This window comes from Eptatretus burgeri, chromosome 7 (assembly GCF_056783735.1).
Source record: "Eptatretus burgeri isolate ZD-2024b chromosome 7, Ebu_testis_v1, whole genome shotgun sequence".
In the NCBI taxonomy this organism is placed as follows: Eukaryota; Metazoa; Chordata; class Myxini; order Myxiniformes; family Myxinidae; genus Eptatretus; species Eptatretus burgeri.
In genome coordinates this window covers 92,870,217-92,885,216 of record NC_140967.1, presented here as the reverse complement: position 1 = coordinate 92,885,216, position 15,000 = coordinate 92,870,217, and the positions used below count along the sequence as shown (strand labels likewise).

Genomic DNA, 15,000 nt, shown 5'->3' with positions numbered 1-15,000 from the left:
GAATCGCCTATACCATTATCTCCGGAACTAGGCAAGCTGTTTGAATTTTGTTTGCGGGAATCAAGCCGGGCATTTATATTATAGCACAGATAATTAATTAGTCGCAAACTTGATACATCACAATGACGTAATATTCGTTTTATGACGTCATCATTAAGAGGACGAGGATCTTAGCTCATTTGAGCTTGTTTTTAATCTCTTTTCCAAATTTTGCTCGAAGTGGTGGAACAAGGCATTCTGTGTGGATGAGCTTGTTGTTGATATAAAAAGAGGAGAATGCAAAGCATTGCATAAGCCCCATTCTCACTTCCCTCGTGTGTGTGTGTGTGTTCAAGCACCCTGGAGTTATCACAGAGATTTTACCAAATGAGATTTATGATATTTCAGAAGGAGAAAGCAATTCGCCCTGAGCTAAGCCAACAGAAGCTCGGGCTATGAAGGAAGGGAAGTATTAGTTTGTTTTTTATTCCGAATCTCAGCTCAAGGTAGGCATTGCTTTTTATGGGTTCTTCCTCAACCTCGACGCTCAAACACCCTTCGATTGTGCCGTCGGACTACCGATGTCCTTGCAATTGGTGTCGGAGTACACCGACGTCTCCCAATGTCTTCGTCCTGCACGTGATTTACGGACGAGCTCCTCCATGAGCCTGAGATCAATTTAATTACACGGTGCTCACATTTGTCTGCCCAACATCCCACGCTCGCTATGACACGACAGTCAAGTCAATGAGCCGAGCATCTTTCTCTTTCACCCGAGAATAAAACAAAAATGGGGATTACAACTTGTGAAAGGGACAAAGTAGGGTGGCGGGTGGGGGGGGGATCAACATGGCCAAGCGATGATGTTCCCAATGTCCCCCCAACCTTACGTCAGGTCAGGTTCAGCAGGTTTTGCCCAAATTCTCAAAGCTGCTGCTCATCCAGCAACCACGCTCTAAATTAGTGAGCAGTGTCACCTGGTATCGGTTGGAACCTCAAAAGGCAAGACCACTTGCTGCACGCAGTCCAGGAAGGAATATTCTGGTTTGCTCAAGGTGTCAGTGACGGCTGGCTTCACGAGGGACACCGTGGGATCTTTGAGGTCCACCAACTAATGTTGACAGACGGGATGTCCAACTGAATGTCCATCCGAGGGACGGCACACACATCGATATATCACCAAATTGATACTGGCAAAACACCAGGGAGGCAGTTTATAGCTGTGCTGACGTTCAAATCCAAGCTGGAGAGCTTGGACTACAAATTAACCACCAGATTGGTCTTTTGCAGGCAGGATGCTGCATCACAGGTGTGCACCAGAGGACACCAGCGCAAGGAGAGTTCAGCTCCTGCAAAAGATCTGGTGGACATGAAAGATCCCACGGTGTCTTTCATCCAGAGTAATTCCTGAACCTGAACATATTCAACATTCTCACCCAGATCACCTTCAGTGCATGGAAAGGTCAGGCTTGGCCCACCAGTTCACGAAAGGCTTGGGCCAAAAGGTTCCCCTTCGACCGACCCCGCAAGAACGTGGGAATAACTGGAGCCGTTGGGTGACCGGTTTCGATTTGTTTGCGTGTGTAAGAGACCGATGGTCCACAAGCACGTCAACAACCACCGCCAATGTAGCGTCCATTATCAGCGATCAACGGCGTAAGGTTTTACCCAGTGTACGCAAAGCTAAAAGCGGGGTTAAGCAATTGGTTCACCTCTGTCTGTCTGGCAGTCAAACAAAATTGAAAATCATTCCAAACAGGAAAGTTACTGTTTTCAAGGACGTTATAAAGGACACAAACAACATGCACGAAGAACTAATGTCACGTGTTTGATCGGGTGATGTCATCTCCACTGTGTCAGCAGTAGTAAATGTCTGGAATTATTTTTCTTCTACGACCTTTAAAAACTTTATTTTATTTCAATTGAATTATATACCTGAACACTGCAGAACACAAATCGCCTTTTTTTTTAACACTTTCAAAACTTTTCCGTTTAACAGGACTTGGACAAAGTATTATGGATTTTTTTTTTACGTCATCACGACCAATCAAATTTGCCGCTCGTCGACCTCGCCTTTGTCCTCGTTTCTCTAGACTGAGCAGGGTAAGGTGTTCTATGAACTCTCTCGTCGCAGACGAAGGTGTTTATTCTTTTCCGCACTCACTTCCATGCCGGTTCATCGTGCATTGTCGAAGGGTCCACAACGCCCTTTATCACGCACGTGGACACAGGTTGGAGTTGGGATTTCCATGATGGACAAGCACGGCCTCTTGCAGTACAACAACAATGAAACAGTACAATTATAAAAAGGAATTTGGCCATCTGCAGCAAAATGTTTAAAAATCTGAAGTGATCAGCTTTTGATCAAGAGCGCTCTCTGCAATGGTGGAATTGAGGGTCGGTGTTCAAACAAGCGTGGTGACGGAGTGGATGCCTGTATAATCGTCAATATTCACGTTCTCCGATTGTCTTGATCTGCTTTTGTGACACGGATAATGGCGGGTTTTCAAATGTAGGTGCACAGCGAGCGTCGCCCGTCATCGAACCTCAAGTCTTCCGTTCTCTTGGCTCCTCTCCCAGCTTGTGCACGGCCGGGTGTGTTATGAGCTTTGGATTGGTGGAAATGCGTCGAGTGTGAGATGTTTTTATGACCTTACATGAAGAATCTGCATTTGTATAAAATTGTTCATTTTGAGAGTGCTCATGAGTTTGAAAGTTTGCTGGGTGGACATCCCATGGGATACGGAATTTGCAATTACTACAGCAAATATATAATTTATTCCTGATGCGTGAAACACCCTGCAACCCATGGAGACAGAAAACAGACTTTTTGGAACGTTGGCCACATTTTCCATCCAATCATCATGGAACTTTGTTTCAAACAAGCTCAAATGAGCAAAGATCCTCGTCATCTTAATGATGACGTCATAAAAACGAATATGACGTCATTGTGATGCATCAGGTTTGCGATAAATTATCTGTGCTAATGCCCGGCTTGATTCCCGCAAACAAAATTCAAACAGCTTGCCTCGTTTCGGAGATAATGGTAAAGGCGATTTCCATGAGCGGTGATATTGTCACGTCAACTTTTTTTCTCGGAAGAATTTCCAAAATCGGAGATGGTTACTGCCCGCGCGTGGGCTTTCTGCATATACATGGCAAGTTTCACGAAGATCTGATGAAAACTCTGGGTTGTGAAACAAAAAATGTCAAAAATTGGAATGACGTCATAATTGATATGATCCCACCCAAGTGTTGGTACATGTAAAAACGGAGGTATCATATGTGCGGTAATTCATCTCTGCTAATGCCCTGTTCGATTCCCGCAAACAGAATTCAAAAAGCTTGCCTAGTTTCGGAGATAATTTTTTTAGGTGATTTCCATTAGCGGAGATTTTTTGACGTCATAACTTTTTTTCTCAGAGGAATTTTCAAAATCGGAGATGGTTACTGTCTGCGCAGAGTATTTTTACATATATATGCCAAGTTTCAGGAAGTTTCGATGAAAACTGTAGGCTGTGAAACAAAAAAGTCTACAAGAAGAAGATGAAGAACAACAACGTGAGTAAGACTTAGAGATCCTCCACGAGGATCTAAAAAAGTTTTTTTTAGCAGAATGGACATTGACATGATGAGGGGACACAATTTAAGAGTAAACCATTGAATAGTTTGGATGGTAGTATGGCAGGGGTCTTCAGTTTCAGAGTAAAGAAGAGGAGAGTCGGAGCTGTAGTAACGCAGGGGTCTTTCAATGAAAGAGTGGTGAATGCATGAAATGGTCGCCATGCAAGGATAGTGACAGAGTCAGTGAATAGTTTCAAAATTTATTCGGATAGTTATCTGGAAGTAGTGGGGTTGGAGGTATTCTAAGATGTTCGCACGATTTTGCAGGTTTTATGGGCCTCAAGGCTTCCTCTTGCATTAAAGTTCCCTGCAAATCCTTGTTAACTTTATCTGATAGTTCACCATTGCTTGTATACTTCCTGCAGTTCAGCTCAGGGATTTATAAATCTTATTTATAAGATTTATAAGTTATAATTTATAAGAAGTAGGCCACCAGCTTACTTATTTTGAAAATGTACCAATGCATCATTAATGTCCACCTGCAAATGCCAACAGATTGGACACCAAGGTGAACATCTCTCTGAGGGAGCAGGTACTCATTGTTGCAGCAGAGCACCAGGCTGATATTGGCGAAGAGACAAAATCAGACATACCAGCTCAACGGCAAGTACCCTACCACTGAGCGATCCAAACAAGTACCCTACAAAACCAAACATAGCTCATTGACGAGTATCCTCCCTCCGAGCTTATCCTCTGCTTGGCTGTCAGCCCTTTCTGCGTGGCGACTCGAAACCACACATTATGGCTCAACAGCACGCAACCAACCTCAGCTATTCTGCCAATCCTTTTTAATGTCTGATTACTACTTTAGGCAGTCATTGAGCTGTGTAACCTATTTGGATACAAATTCATTTGAAAAGATGTAATAAGCTACCAGGAATAACTAAAAATTGCAATTACTCAATGGATATTAGCATTACACGTGTAGCCATTACACTACTAAATTACCTTCATTGTGGCAAAAGAGCGAAAGAGGCAACTTCATTATTCTCCGATAATTGTTAGCTGGGAGTGAGTGCAGCACGGTCCCAGAGGTCCAACCGACGATCTTGGAGAAGGGTACGTTTCACCCTTGATGGTTCCAATTGCATGGATACCTGAGCAGATTAGCCAGATTAGCTTAGATCATTCTATTTACCCAATGCGATGTTCAATGTTTAACCACAGACGTGAACAGCACAATTGATAAAATATTTGTTCGTAGCCTGTCACTGTTGGTTGCATCATTTCTGGGAGTGTGGCTATGCCGTTGCTGCAGTGCCCCTGTTCCCAGTGAATAGGTACATTTTTCCGACCTCGCAAGGATGGCAGCCTCAGTCAACCCACCTGGTGTTACTTAACGGCATGACAGGCGCTTAAGCCCAAGACCCAAAGATCTTAAACTCGCTACCACAACCATTAAGGCAACACCAGACGAACTACTTTAGGAAAACAGGCAGAATTCTCCAATCCCCATAATTAAAGATACCTAGTCCCATAGGCACGTGGGAGGATGACTCTGCTGTCAGCACAACCACAAGCACGGGGGTAAGACTGTTTGTGATGGTCATTCTCACTCATATGTTGTTCCAGTGCCGCTCAGTCATGCCTTCGGGCATCCACAATGCTCTTCTCGGCTTGTGCTGCTCTCGCTCTTCTTGCAGACTGTTCAGTGCAGCTCCGGCACTCGAAACGTCGGATGGTCATCTGTATGACCAAATGTGAAGTCCCTTCTTTAAATGAACCCAGTTATTCACACGGACAACATTTGCGTTCGACACCAACTTTACAGCTTAAAATATTTAACACGAGTAATCGGTGTCCGCAATCATCCTTGACCATGGTTGTGGAACGTCGGCCAGGCCCTCACCTTTATTTATTTTGCCACCCTCACTTTTCCACCTTTATTCACAACCGCTTAACCGATTGCCACGAAACTTTCAACATGGGAGCGCCGTCCCATGGATAACTTTTTAGATCCTCGTGGAGGATCTCTAAGTCTTACTCACATTGTTGTTCTTCTGCTTCTTCTTGTGGACTTTTTTGTTTCACAGCCTACAGTTTTCATCGAAACGTCCTGAAACTATATATATATATATATATATATGTAAAGATACCCCGCGCAGACAGTAACCATATCCGATTTTGAAAATTTCTCCGAGAAAAAAAGTTATGATGTCAAAATATCTCCGCCAATGGAAATCGCCTAAAAATTATCTCCGAAACTAGGCAAGCTTTATGAATTCTGTTTGCGGGAATCAAACGGCACTAGCAGAGATGAATTACCGCACATATGATACATCACTATGACGTCATATCCATTTTTATGACGTCATTCCTATTTTTTGAAATGTTTTGTTTCACAACCCAGAGTTTTCATCGGATCCTCGTGAAACTTGCCATGTATATGCAAGAAAGCCCACGCGCAGACAGTAACCATCTCCGATTTTGGAAATTCTTCCTAGAAAAAAAGTTGACGTCATAATATCGCCGCAAATGGAAATCGCCAAAACCATTATCTCCGAAACTAGGCAAGCTGTTTGAATTTTGTTTGCGGGAATCAAGCCGGGCATTTTTAGCACAGATAATTAATTTATCGCAAACCTGATACATCACAATGACGTCATATTCGTTTTTATGACGTCATCATTAAGAGGACGAGGATCTTCGCTCATTCGAGCTTGTTAATACCCTTCATTGTTGTAAAAACCTCAACAGATCCTCTCGTGATCGCCTCCTTTCTAATGTGAAAAGTCCTGTCTCTTTCAGCTGCTCTTCATAGCTTAGTTGAGCTAGGCCCAGGATTAATGAAGTTGATCTCTGCCCCTGTTCTTCATTCCACGGCCCACGAGCCACTGGCAGCCCCTGACGACCCAAAGTGCGGCTGATAACACACAAATGTGATTACACTCCATCATAATCCGCCATAATGCTCTGAAATTGACCCTATGGTTTCAAATGAGTGTTCCACGCGAAGCATAAAAGTAACATAACTATATCGGTACATGGTTGCAGTGTACAAACAATGAGGCTTGCAGCTCAGTTAACCACAACAAAGACAAGTATGAGGAGGCGGGACCTAATAGCAGCCATTATGGAGTCTTGCAGGTGATGTGGCGGCTCTCGCACTGATGTCCTATCGGCAAAAGTGGCCCCCTCTAAAAATAGTGAAGATCACTGCTCTATGCTGTACCCTCTCTTTGGTAACTATATGGGCTGTTTCACAGTCATGGTCATTTCTGGTATTTTGTACCCTTGCATGCTAAATAGGTAAATGAGAGGCTGTAGTATCTTTGTCATGAGGGACAGTAGCTGGTACTCGTGATGGCACAACTTGGACCACTTTTTATTTGACAAAAAATGTCAATTTTTGGCAGAATGGCATAAAAATTGCCATTTCTTTGACAAATAACTGTCTCATTTTCTCCAGGTACACTGCATTCACAGTGTATAAACAAATACAAGCAGAAATTGGGACTTTTATTTGTTGTTGCATCAATTTAATACCTCTTCTGTACTTTGTCCACAACATATTATTCATTTCAGACTATAAATGTTTATTTCAACCTCAATAAATATGTCCCACCGTTCGTCCGTCAAAAAATGTCCTCTCCGGAAATGCATATTGTAGAAGAATTTTTTTTATATAAATAAAGGGTCTTTTAAAAAGTTTATTGTGTGTTTTACCAAGTGTGTATATACCTGCACTGATATTATGCTACAAAGTTTGAGTGTAACCAATAACCTTCTATTTGCATGGCCTGCACTGATTGCCTTACATGTGCCCATCAAAAATGTGTCCTCTCCGGAAACACCGAAACTGCCACGAGTTATAAGGAAACTACTTGCTGGCTATAAATTTTGATGTTTTGTATGGTTGACATGGTCATGAATATCCATTATGAGTAAAAGGTATTTACATTTATGTAATTTATCTTGTTACAACACTGATTGAATGTCCATGTCAAAAATGTCCTCTCCGGAAAGTTATTCAATGGCATTCAACAGGAGATTAATCACATGAAATGACATTGAATTTTGTACAATTATTGCTTCATCCAGCACAATGTTGACTATTGTTTATAAAGTATGCTGAATTTGATTACTTCTAACACATTTACTCTAGTTTTTGAAGGCTAAACCTGGGCTTCCTGGAACATACTTAGTTGTCTGAGAAAGAAATATGACATAATTCCCACCGTATGATCACTTTTTGCAAAAATAAATATGTAGTAACATCTGTCATCACATATAGTTACACCCAAATGATAATATACAGATATTTGGTACAATACAAGCCATAAAAGAGCCCATAATATTACTTTCCGGAGAGGACAAAAATATTTGACGTATGTATGCCTGTTGCTTTATGTAGATTTTCTACTTTTCTGCTTGCAGACTAATCAACTGCTGGTGGTGGAAAACAGTGGTGGCAGTTAGAATAACCTCTCACTCTCCTGTAGTTGTAGCATTTTACTGCTATAGTGGTTACTGCTTTAGTATTATACCCAAACTATAGTGGTAAGGATATAGCTTGGTTATAATACTGGTAAAGAATCATTATGGCAGTAAACCATAACTAACTGTTGTTATTACAGATTCAGATCCAGATCAAGTAATAAGTAATCACAACTGCTGTGCACAAACAATGTCACAAACTCTGACAGTCAAGTTTAATTGGACATGTCATACACGTTCTCATGCAAGTGCTAAAGATACAACTCCAAGCAGCATTCCCCAAAGTGCTGCTGCAAAATCTCGCCGCAAATTAAAGGAAAAGAATCCAGATAGACACAAAGAATATCTCGCCAGAGATGCTGAAAGGAAGAGAAAACATTATGCATCAACTTCCAACAAGAAGACAGATAATGAATTGAAGGAATGCAGAAGGAAGTGGGCAGCAAGTAAGAGAGAACAGCGAAAGAAAAACAAAAAGGATCACATTAAGGCACAATCCACAAACAACAACAATTCACTTACTAGCTGTATTTTGTATTGGCATTATAAGATAAATGTATTACTTTGCAGTTATATCTTGTACAGAATGTATTGCTTCATGTCAAAAAATTACGTCCTCTCCGGAAGAAATATGTGATTTTCTTCATATTTTTCATTGTGGTGGTAAACTTTTATTTTCAGAGATAAATTAGTAATTTTTTCAGAATATGTAAAAAAGTACATGTAGTTTTAAAATTTTGTGCTAAATTCCATCATATGCAGTGCTATTAGTGACAGTGGTGATTAAAACATCTTTTTTCTGGATATTTGAAACTGAATTCAGTCTTTTGTTGATATTTCTACAAATATACTTCATTTGTATACTGAATCATAATTCCAGTAATGGAGTAATACTTGTGGAACATATGGAAACCACTGAAGTTTGATAGTGTTGTTATTTTGTGGCTATAGTTGAATTGTATGAATGACTTGTAGTTTAAAAAAATACTCTCCTAACATCCTTGGGGTATTATTTTTAATAAGAAATATTCATTCAGATGCTCCAAAAATTTGGATTCAAATATTGTAATTAACAAAGTTGGATTTGGAGAAATAAAAATATAAAAATATTGAGTTTGAATTTTTAGTGATTGTGAGACAAACTTGGTACCCTCATTGTGAAACAGCCCATATCCTTCCTCAGATGTGGTGTCAACCAAAACTGTGCACAGTATTCTAGAATCTAGATGAAGCCTCCTTAAATTCCTCAACACAGCCAACACTGCCTCTTATTTAGAACAAAGCAAAAACAACCCGTCACTTCGCTGATGGGAACATTAAGTGGAAGTCGGAGGGAGTAAGAAAGAGGGAGAGAGAGAAGAGGGATAGAGAAAGGAGAGAGGAGGGAGGGTAGGGTGAGGGGAAAGCAAGGAGGAAAGGAGGAGGGAGAGACACCAAGGAGGAGTGGGGGAGCGAGGAAGGAGGGGGCAGTGGGGAGGGTGGTGGAAGGGAAGGCAGCATTTGGGGAGGGCGAGGGGAGCACAAGGGAAAGCAACATGAGGAGAGAGCAGGGGAGAGCAAGCGAAGGCAGCATTAGGGGAGGGTCAGTCCTGACAATGCCACCATCCAGACATGTCTGAAGATAACCACCATCCGGACATAATCACCATCTAGACACATATGGAGATAACCACCATCAGGTCATAACCACCATCCAGACATGTCTGAAGATAACCACCATCCAGACACATATGGAGATAACCACCATCAGGTCATAACCACCATCCGGATATGTCCAGAGATAACCACCATCCAGATATGTGGAAAGATAACAACCATCCACATACATTTGGAGATAACCACTGCCTGGATACGTGTGGAGATAACCACCATCCCAATGCATGCAGAGATAACCACCATCCCAATGCATGCAGAGATAACCACCATCCCAATACGTCCAGAGATAACCACCGTCTGGATACATGTGGAGAAAACCACCATCCAGATACATGTGGAGATAACCACCATACCGATACGTGCAATGATAACTACCATCCCGATATGTGCAGAGATAATCACTGTCCGGATACAGGTGGGATAACCACCATCTGGATACTGTATATGCGGGAGATAACCACCATCTGGATACATGCGGGAGATAACCACCATCCTGATACATGCAGAGATAACCACTGTCCGGATACATGTGGGATAACCACTATCCAGATACGTGAAGAAATAACAAGCATCTGGATACGTGTGGAGATGACCACCATCCGGATATGTGAGGGATAACCACCATCCCGATACATGCAGAGATAATCACCATCCCAATACGTGTGGAGATAACCACCGTCCGGATACGTGCAGGATATCCACTGTCCGGATACATGTAGGATAACCACTATCCGGATATGTGCAGAAATAACCAGCATCTGGATACGTGTGGAGATGACCACCATCCGGATTTGTGAGGGATAACCACCATCCCGATACATGCAGAGATAATCACCATCCCAATACGTGTGGAGATAACCACCGTCCGGATACGTGCAGGATATCCACTGTCCGGATACATGTGGGATAACCACTATCCGGATATGTGCAGAAATAACCAGCATCTGGATACGTGTGGAGATGACCACCATCCGGATTTGTGAGGGATAACCACCATCCCGATACATGCAGAGATAATCACCATCCCAATACGTGTGGAGATAACCACCGTCCGGATACGTGCAGGATATCCACTGTCCGGATACATGTGGGATAACCACTATCCGGATATGTGCAGAAATAACCAGCATCTGGATACGTGTGGAGATGACCACCATCCGGATTTGTGAGGGATAACCACCATCCCGATACATGCAGAGATAATCACCATCCCAATACGTGTGGAGATAACCACCGTCCGGATATGTGCAGGATAACCACTGTCTGGATAAGTGCGGAGATAACCACCATTTGAATACTTGCGGAGATAACCACCATCTGGATACGTGCAGAGATAACCACCATTCAGATACGTGTGGAATAACCACCACCCCGATACATGTGGAGGATAATCACTGTCCCAATATGTGTAGAAATAACAACCATCTGGAAACGTGCAGAGATAACCACCATTCCAATAGGTGCGGGATAACCACCATCCGAATACGTGCAGAAATAACCACCATCGGGATACCTGTAGTGATAACCACCATCCGGATACATGCAGAAATAACCACCACCTGGCTACGTGTGGGATAACCACCATCCCGATACATGCAGAGATAATCACCATCCCGATACATGCGGAGATAATCACTGTCCCGATACGTGTGGAGATAACCACTATCTGAATACGTGTTGAGATAATCACTGTCCCGATACGTGTGGAGATAACTATCATCAGGATACGTGCAGAGATACCCACTGTCCGGATACGTGTGGAGATAACCACCATCTGAATACGTGTGGAGATCACCATCTGAATATGTGTGGAGATAACCACTGTCCGGATACGTGTGGAAATAACCACCATCCGGATATGTATGGAGATAACCACCATCCGGATACGTGTGGAGATAACCACCATCCGGATATGTGTGGAGATAACCACCATCCGGATATGTGTGGAGATAACCACCATCCGGATATGTGTGGAGATAACCACCATCCGGATATGTGTGGAGATAACCACCATCCGGATACGTGTGGCGATAACCACCATCCGGATATGTGTGGAGATAACCACTGTCTGGATACGTGCGGAGATAAACACCATCCCGATACGTGTGGAGATAACCACCATCCCGATATGTGTGGAGATAACCACCATCCGGATATGTGTGGAGATAACCACTGTCTGGATACGTGCGGAGATAAACACCATCCAGAAAGTTGCGGAGATAAGCACCATCCAAATACATGCAAAGTCCAGCGGATTAGCTCAACATATCAAACCAATTGTTCATTTTTTGATAAAAGCACTAAAATTGGCACAAACATGAATATTATATTCTAAACAATTTCAGATATGGAGGCACTTGAAATTTTACCTCTGTCAGGCAGGGTAGCCATTTTCCAAAATGGTGGCCATATGGCATTCGCAATCTAGATATGCTGCTCTAGATGTCACTTTATGATTCTAGAAGTCGTTTAAAAGGTGTAAGTTGGTCATACTAATGCACCAGAATATCAAACAGAGGGTTACATAAAAAATAGATATGGCCGCCATTTTACGAAAATGGTGGCGATTTATTGATAATTTCAGTGCAAACTCAATCACATTACAAATGAATTTAATAGCGACCACAATCAACCTAATAATGTGTTTCATGTCTTTGCAGAGTATTGTGGTGGTGGTGGTGGTGGTGGATGGTTGATATTGTGATACAGAGGTGGCGGTTGCAGTAATAGGTGACCCGATAGCACATAATAGCGACTAAGACACTTGATTAATCATGTCAAAACGGTTCAAACTTGTGGACACATGTGCATCGCCTGCATATCAACAGCCAGCTCATACAAACTGGGAACTTTGTGTCATATGCCAGGAGCTAACAATGGAGTCGCTTCGATGCCCGGCACTGTCAAAACGGTCAGACATTGGAAGAGGGTACAAGTCACTTGCTGATAACCTTGTCAAATTCAATGAACTAAGACAGTTACCGAGAACATTGCAGTCGGACAGAATAGATGGTGGTTCTGGTATTGAAGCTGCTATGGTTGCCAACGAGGCTAAGTGGCATCACACATGCATGCTCCGCTACAACAGTGCAATGCAGCGAAGAGCAGAGAAAAGAACGATACCAAGTGCAGCAGCTAGATCGAGTGGAAGTGGTGATACTCCATGCAAATGGACTCGATCGCGGCCTACTAGCACAGAAACAATTGCAAGCGAGCCTTCATGCTTCTTCTGTGGACATTTGGCTGGTAATGATGGCCTTCATGAGGCTTCAACATTTCAGATTGACCGCAATGTACGGGCAAGTGCAGCAGTTTTTGAGGATAATGAGCTATTGGCCAGGCTCAGTATGGGTGACATGGTGGCATTGGAAGCCAAATACCATACAAAGTGTTTGCTGGCCCTATACAGTCGCGCAAGAAAGGTCAAGGCAGATGCACAGCAAGGGACAGATAGCGAACGTGTACTTTCCGGAATCGCCTTTGGTGAATTTATGATGTACATTGAAGAAACTCGCCTGGAATCAGGACCTGCACCAGTCTTTAAGCTTGCTGATCGGGCAGATCCCTACATGTCAAGAATGGAACAGTTGGGAGTTGCACACGACAAAAGAGTAAATACCACACGACTGAAGCAAAGACTCTTGGCCCAGTTCCCAGACCTGCGTGCTCAGAGTAAGGGGAGGGATGTTGTGCTGGTATTTGATGAAGATATCGGTGCTGCATGAGGCAAAGCCTGCGATGGGGACATTGATAGTGACGCTGTTCACCTTGCACGTGCTGCACACATTGTACATCAACACATGTTCGAAGACTCAGTGCCTTTCAATGGGGCATTTGATGAAAGTTGCCAGGAGAACTCTGTGCCAAAACTTTTGCTTGCCTTAGTAAGCATGGTGCTGGAGGGCCCCAGCATCAAGGACCAAAGCCTGGTGTCTTCGACACCGGCAACACTGGCTATTGCCCAGCTTCTGAAATATAACTGTGTCAAGTACAGGTGAACCCAGAAAAACACTACTCCATCAGTCAGACACGATACCTCCGAGGAAACACCTCTTCCAACATACCTTGGGCTGGATGTTCGTTCACTTGTGAGTGTAATCGAGGAACTGGGCAACCCTTTTGATGAGAGCTAAGACTTGTCCTTGATTCCAAAGAAATTGCACACCCTTCAGTATTGAAGACAGTCTGTACTGCCAAGAATCTAGGCCAAGAACAGTTTGATCAATTCACAAAGGAACGTCTCTTAAACAGGACCAAGTCAATCGATGATGTACTTCACCGTAATAAGCTACCACTTTTAGGCACCCCTATAGACAAAGCACCTAAGGGAAAGCAACAGTTTTCCTCCCTGAAGAGTGACATGGAATTATTTTCTCGGTTGTATATCGGCTGTCAGACTCGGGATGGAAATCTTGATGAATTCTTTCGACACGAGAACCAAGGATTCCCACCAGCACTCTCTGAGGCAGGGAGACTTCACCGAGGCACCAAGAGTGACTTGTTGACGTGTCTGGAAGGCCTTTCCAATGCGCAATCAGAAGCTCCCAGTGTCACCAATATCGTATTAGATGGAGCAGCCATCATTCAAATGCTGAAGTCAGGAACTGCAAAGACATTTCTTGAATATGCCAGTCAGGTGTTCATCCCATGCATCTTAGGACAGCTTCAACATGCATCACGCCTCGATCTGGTCTGGGACAGCTATGTAATTGATTCTCTAAAAGCAACAGCCACGGCAAAACGTGGAAAGGGGGTTCGCAGACGTGTTGTTGAGTCTGCGCCCAGACCAAAAAACTGGCAGGACTTCTTGCGTGTGGATATCAATAAGACAGAACTGTTCAGTTTCCTGTCAAAAGAACTCATCCATTCATTCGATACTGAAAACAAGGAGCTGGTAGTCACAGATGGGGACTGGGTACTCTGTGTGCCACCACAACAGGACATTGACTCACTTGAACCATGCAACCATGAAGAGGCAGACAGTCGAATGTTGCTGCATGTAGCACATGCTGCAAAGCACGGACATCACCAGATACTAGAACGTACTGTTGACACCAATGTTGTGGTGTTGGCTGTGATGGTAGCTCATACACTACCAGATAAAGATGAACTGTGGTGAGCTTTTGGAACAGGAAAGAGCTTTGGCTGCATACCAACCCACAAAATTGCAGCCTGTCTTGGTCCAGAGAAATCGCGTGCGCTTCCAATGTTTCATGCCCTAACAGGGTGTGATACGGTGTCAGCCTTTGTTGGACATGGAAAGAAAACTGCATGGGCAACTTGGAACTCACTGCCGGAGCTCAC

The 15,000-nt window shown here is 43.2% G+C and overlaps 2 pseudogenes; both read left to right on the top strand.

Moving 5' to 3' along the window:
* Positions 1 to 12,470: 12,470 nt before the first annotated feature.
* Positions 12,471 to 13,694, top strand: LOC147023810 (uncharacterized; annotated as a pseudogene).
* A 362-nt stretch (positions 13,695 to 14,056) lies between these two features.
* LOC147023809 (uncharacterized) overlaps positions 14,057 to 15,000 on the top strand; it is a 1,383-nt pseudogene continuing 439 nt past the window's right edge.